Genomic DNA, 6,000 nt, shown 5'->3' with positions numbered 1-6,000 from the left:
TTCAAATTGATTCTGAATAAAAAACATGCTTTCAAATCCATCTGAAGAATTCCTACCTTAGCTACTGATTTGTTATCAGAGAAAACAAACACTGTGATATATTTAAAGAGGTTTATTCCAAGCTAATATGAGTGACCATGGCCTGGGGAACAGTCTTAAGAGATCCTGAGGCCTACAGGTATCCTGAGGTGGATTCAAAGATTTTCTGGGTTGGGCATGGTGGCTTACACTTGTAATCCCAGCACTTTGAGAAGCCAAGGTGGGAAGATCACCTGAGGTCAGGAGTTCAAGATCAGCCGGGCCAACATGGTGAAACCCTGTCTCTACTAAAAGAAAAATACAAAAATTAGCAGGGCATGGTGCACAATCCCAGCTACTCTGGAGGCTGAGGCAGGATAATTGCTTAAACCCAGGAGGCGGAGGTTACAGTGAGCCAAGATTGTGCCACTGCACTCCAGCCTGGGCGACAGAGTGGCACCATCTCAAAAAAAAAAAAAAAAGAATTTCTGATTTGGAATTTGTTGTAAGAGTTAAGCTTTGTCTTTAGACTGGTAGTCTTTGTCTAAAGACTTGAAGTTAGTAGGCAGAAATGCTCAAGTTAAGATTGGGGGTGTTGTGACGACCAGGGTTTCTGTTATGTAGATGAAGCTTCAGGAGTTGCAGTCCTCAGAGACAATAGATGGTAAATGTGTCTTTTGGGACATTGACTTTTACATTAAGTGAAAGTCAGACTCTTAGTCTTTTCTAGATCTGAAAAAGGTCTGGAAAGGGAAGGCCTGGATGCATTAATGGAGATTCTCTACTGATGCAAATTTCCCCCACAAAAGACAGCTTTGCAGAATCATTTCAAAATATGTCAAAAAAATATATTTTATGGTAAAATATTTTATTTCCTTCGGGATGTGCTTTCTGTCATTTCTGTCATGTGATGCTATACTAGAATCAGGTTGGAATTTAGCATTTTATTGCCACAAGGATTCTTTTTTGTCAGTCTTAGGATCTCTGTTTTAACTTTAATGCTTGTCACTTATGCCTAAACTCCAAAAGGGAGGGAATATAATGAGGTATGTCAGACTTCCCTTCCAGTTATGGCTGGAAATTCAGGTTTTCAGGTCTTTCTGGGGTCCCCTTGGCCAGAAGGTTGTCAGTTCAGCCAGTTGGGGGAACTGAAAATTTTACTTACGGTTTACAGACTTTAGAAATAAACCCCACTAATTGCCCATCCTATTTTGAGATGGTTCATTCATATATGAAAAACTCCTCTTCCTTTACATTTTGATTTATACCTAAAAACTCTGCAGGGATGATTTCTGTCATTCCAGAATTCTCCATGCCTCCAAGTAGTGTTAGAAATTTCCTTTTTGCAAAACTACTTCTTCTGAAGGAGAGTTTTGGAAGCTATCTTATAGTTTGGATTCATGGGTTTGGAAAAGAGAATTATTCCAGGGGGTTATGAAGAATCCTAAAATCTTAACAGAGCAAAATCTCAAAATCTATATATATGTAGATATATATATATGTTTTTTTTTTTCTTGAGACAGAAATCTCGGATTTGCCATTGAATTACAGCCTGGGTGACAAGAGCAAAACTCCATCTAAAACAAAAAGCAAAAAACAACAACAATAACAAAAACAAATTGGCCAGGAACATTTCTGTTTAGGAAATTTAAGACCAAGGAACTGAACTAACATTGGGTACTTACCAGAGTCTAAGACCTGTTATTCATGGGCATTTAGATAAGTTTTCTCATTTAATGTTTATAACTCTATTGATAAGGACATGTTATCAATAGAGAAAAATGAGAAAAGATAAATGAAAATAACAATTGAGTACTTAATGCCAAAAACTTTATCAGGTATCGTGAGGTATCTGTTATATAAAGCTCATTTTGCAGATGAGGGATGCTGCTCCGAGAAGATGAGTGAGCTGCTCATGGAAACGCAGCTCTTAACTGCTAAAGGGAGGAAATAAAGCTTTGCCTACTTTACTTCAAGGCCCAAGCTGTTTTCATTATAACAATCTACAATCTTTAAGATAGGTGAAGACCATTTTGGACACAAATGAGCTAAACTGCTTATCCTATTTGTGTTTTAATCAGGTCTGTCTGCAAAGTTATCTTCCAGCTATTTTGTATTCACCCCACGATACCTAGCACTGTGTTCTACCATACATGACAATCAATAAATGTTTGCTAAATTGATGGATGGACCTTGGTGCGCTATTAAGGAACACTCATCACACTACAGGAATTGCTTTGTCCCCATGTTAATAGACAACTGGTTATGATGACCTTTTAAAGGAAAGTAAAATTATGCTTCTCTGAAAACACATCTAATAAAATGAGGATGTTATTATTATTTGGTTTGTTTTTGAGAATGTTGACCTTAAATACAGTTAAATAAATAGCTGGAAGATTGGAAATAACATTAGGAAAAAGATCCTTTATGAGACATGATAAAGAACAATAATTCTTTGATATATACATTTAAGTACAAATTCACAGAACTCCTTCTGAAGAAACAATTGATTTACTCGTAAGTTTAAGTACCTATTAAATATCTCCTAGTAGGCAGTTTCATCTACATGTTACATGTCAGTAGCATTACCTCAAATAAGAGCAACTATTTGGACCCATTCTTTGGGGTTGAGGAATGGAGGTGATAGTTATTATGCATGAAGTGGCTGACTAGATGGTGCACGTAGACTGCCTAATGTTGATATTCAAAACAATCATATGAAATATGTGTTACTATAATCACAATTAGATGGGAAAACTGAGTGAGGAGGAAGTCAGGTATGTTTCCTTGCTTACATGTCTAGTACATGTTAAAGCCAGAATTTAAATCTGTATGTCTGATTCTAAAATCTTTGTCCACTCTGCTTCTCCCATGCTACCTCCAATAGCTCAAAGTATAAAGAAGGTACAGTGACACAAATAGGGCCTTCATCTAAAAAGATCAGAGTAATAGCATAATGAATAATAAAATATTTACAGTATCAACAGGGTCAAGGGTAAGTGCATTTTTAGAAAAAAAAAAATGACTGGAAGGAAACACCACAATGAAAACAGTGGTTTTGTTATATTATATTACATTTTGCTATTTTAGTAATGGAAAATTCTAAGCTCATAAAAAAGCAAGATAAGTGCATTTTAGGACAAAGCTTTACATCAGATTAAAGAAGATTTCTGGGAGAGAATCAGCAAGAGGCCATCGTGCAGCCTGGACAGAGGGAGGGAACGTTCCACACTGCTGCTCTAACAGAACACAAGCAATGGCATATGGCACTAATTTGTGAAATTACACTTTAATTTCAAACCCAGGTTAGGAAGAGTAGTCATGGCTGGAGAACACTGAAGAAGGTTTCCACCTATTAGCTCAAACAGTCAGGCAGGTGCTAAACTGATCCAGCAGGCAGCATGCTGGATGTTGGAGATAGAGAGTTGAACACTGTCATGTAAGTAAAAACAGCATGTTGTAGGAGCATACTTCAGGGTTGTACTTCTTTATAGATCCTCTGAAGTGGGGCACTTGATATATATATATGATCAAATAGAACACAATAGCTTTTCAACTTCCTTCTGCATTGGTTTTTAACCTTCCTTCCTTCCTAATATGTGCAACCTGCCTGAATTCCCTATCTACCTTCTTGCATACTGGCCCAATATAGAGAATATATTAATTATTACTTTCCTTATAATAGCACCCAACCCATCTGTTTTATTCAGAAACCCAGTTTTACATTCCATTTTCAATGTCCAGCAAAAAACAGAGAAGGCCTCAGCATTATGAGTGCTACCCCATGAGATAGTACGTAGAATGGCCCATCTGTTAAAACACTGTTCATAATTTAAAATGGAACATTTTAAAGCTCAGTGAAATCATTTCTGGTCTACAGTACAACGAACTTCTATTCTCTTACCTCCTGGAGAGGTTGAACTGAACATGGAAAATCAGGCCTTTTTGGTTCTTGTAGTGAATATAAATGGTGATATCAAATCACCAACTTGGCCCAGGAGATAATTTCTTGTGAGTCGCTGAGGCTGGCTGTTCAATCTTACATGTTTTACACATAATTCCAGACCATTTTGCAGAAGGTTTCTTGGCTTCCATCTTAAGGATCAAAAGCAAGTTTCCTCATGGTTTGTGATTCTTATGCCAAAAGAGTAAATGTGCAGGAAGGTCACAAGCAGCAGCAAAGCTTCTCTCACATCTGCCTTGAACTTGAGCAGTCAGGCTTGCTAATTTGACCTCCTACTGTCATTTAGAATCTTCTGCCAGGAGAGTTTTTTTCTTTTTTAAAGAAGTGAGAGGCAGATAATTTGTTTTAATTATTTATATTTAAGAAGTGGAAGGAACAGGGAAGAAAAAAGAGATGTCTTGATTTTCTGAGGAGTATGCCATGGATGGACATTTAGGGCACAAAACAGCAGTTACCTGGTTTATGCTGAAAAAAAAAACATATAAATAGGAATTATTGTGCAGCAGTAGCCCTGAGGAGGATTCTCTGCATACTCAATCTTTCTAAGCAACCTTAAGTGTCTTGGACTCTCCATTACAGAAAATGTGTTTAGGTCTATGAATGGAAGAGCGCACCTGTGTGTGTCCTGTCTCAGTGTTTCTGTGATGATGTGGATGTGCTATTAAAATATTAGTAACAAATGGCAATGTTTTTCTAGCCTTGATGTTATTCTCATAGTATTTACAGGTCACATCAACTGGGCAGACGTGGCTACAAAGTAAGGTTGTAATATGTCAAAAATTATTCTCCTTGAAAGCTCATGTATATGTATTCTCAAGAGACACCCTCAGGCAGTTAGAAACAGTGTATTTCTGTGTAATGACCTGTTCTCCCAAACATGGTTATCTCATTGCCCAGGGATTAAAAGGGGAAATGCTTGTAACAATCAGCACAGGCAAAAACTGCAAAGGGATGGAATAAAAAAAAAACCCATAAAGCAGACATAATGATTTACAGAGCCAAGCAGTCTGAGGTTATCTGTTTGAGGAGCCAATAATTACATGTATACAAATAATCTTTGGAGGAATAGCACAAAAATTGATGTTTCAGAGGTTGACCCAAGTCATAATATTTAAAATCCCTAGTGTAAGGGGGCACAGAGCAATATAATTTTAGAAAATCATTCATCCAAAATATATTTTAAAGGATTTTCACTTAAAGATGACATTCCTTTTACCAATGATGTAGACTACATTAGTTCTCCTTCCCTTTAGGTTTGAAGTTCAGTTAGCTCAGTCTCTTTTGTACTAGGTAGAGTTAGTGGCTATTCCCTTGAATAGTCCAGATGACTTCACTCATAACAAGGCAGTCCCAGAGTAGTTAACATGCAAGCCACGTGTGAGGGTGTGTGTGGGAGGGAGAGAGGAGTTGGTGTGAAGAGGAGGTCATCTGTGCTAATGGAAAATAAACTCAAAGGGCATATTCAGCATCACCTTTGTATGGGAAGGGCATCTATTTGGGGTTTTCATTTTCTGATAGGGAGTGATAGAATTACAACTAATATAATAAATAAATAGAGCTTTAGGGAGTACAACAAAAGAATCCCAGCCCTGGCCAGTGATTTGATTTGCTCTAGCACATCTATCTGACTGAGCCATCTGGCAGCAAACCAGTGTTATCAGAACAGCAATGGGTGTAATCTTGAGGAACTGTGGCCCCTTGACAAACAGACTGGTGGGAAAAGTGCAAGATGTGGCAGGACTGAGGATGAACAACTATCCACCCTGCAGAGGATAGCAACATAGGGAGAGAATGAGTGGTGCACATCACTTTGTCCAGAGTGTTTGGCCAGGCCGGGTATGAAGGGCACTTAGGCTGGATACCTAGGAATGTCTAATAGCAGGTGGAGCAGACAAGAAAGGAGGCCAGGCTCTAGTTAAGAAGAGATTAATTATGGTTTGGAGAGAGCTGTCCATTCATAACCGGTGGGCTACGGAAGGCAGAAATCATTCCCCAATGGGAGAAATTGTTAAGAGATT

The sequence above is a fragment of the Pongo abelii genome, chromosome 11 (genome assembly GCF_028885655.2).
Source record: "Pongo abelii isolate AG06213 chromosome 11, NHGRI_mPonAbe1-v2.0_pri, whole genome shotgun sequence".
In the NCBI taxonomy this organism is placed as follows: Eukaryota; Metazoa; Chordata; class Mammalia; order Primates; family Hominidae; genus Pongo; species Pongo abelii.
This window is presented reverse-complemented; position numbering follows the sequence as displayed.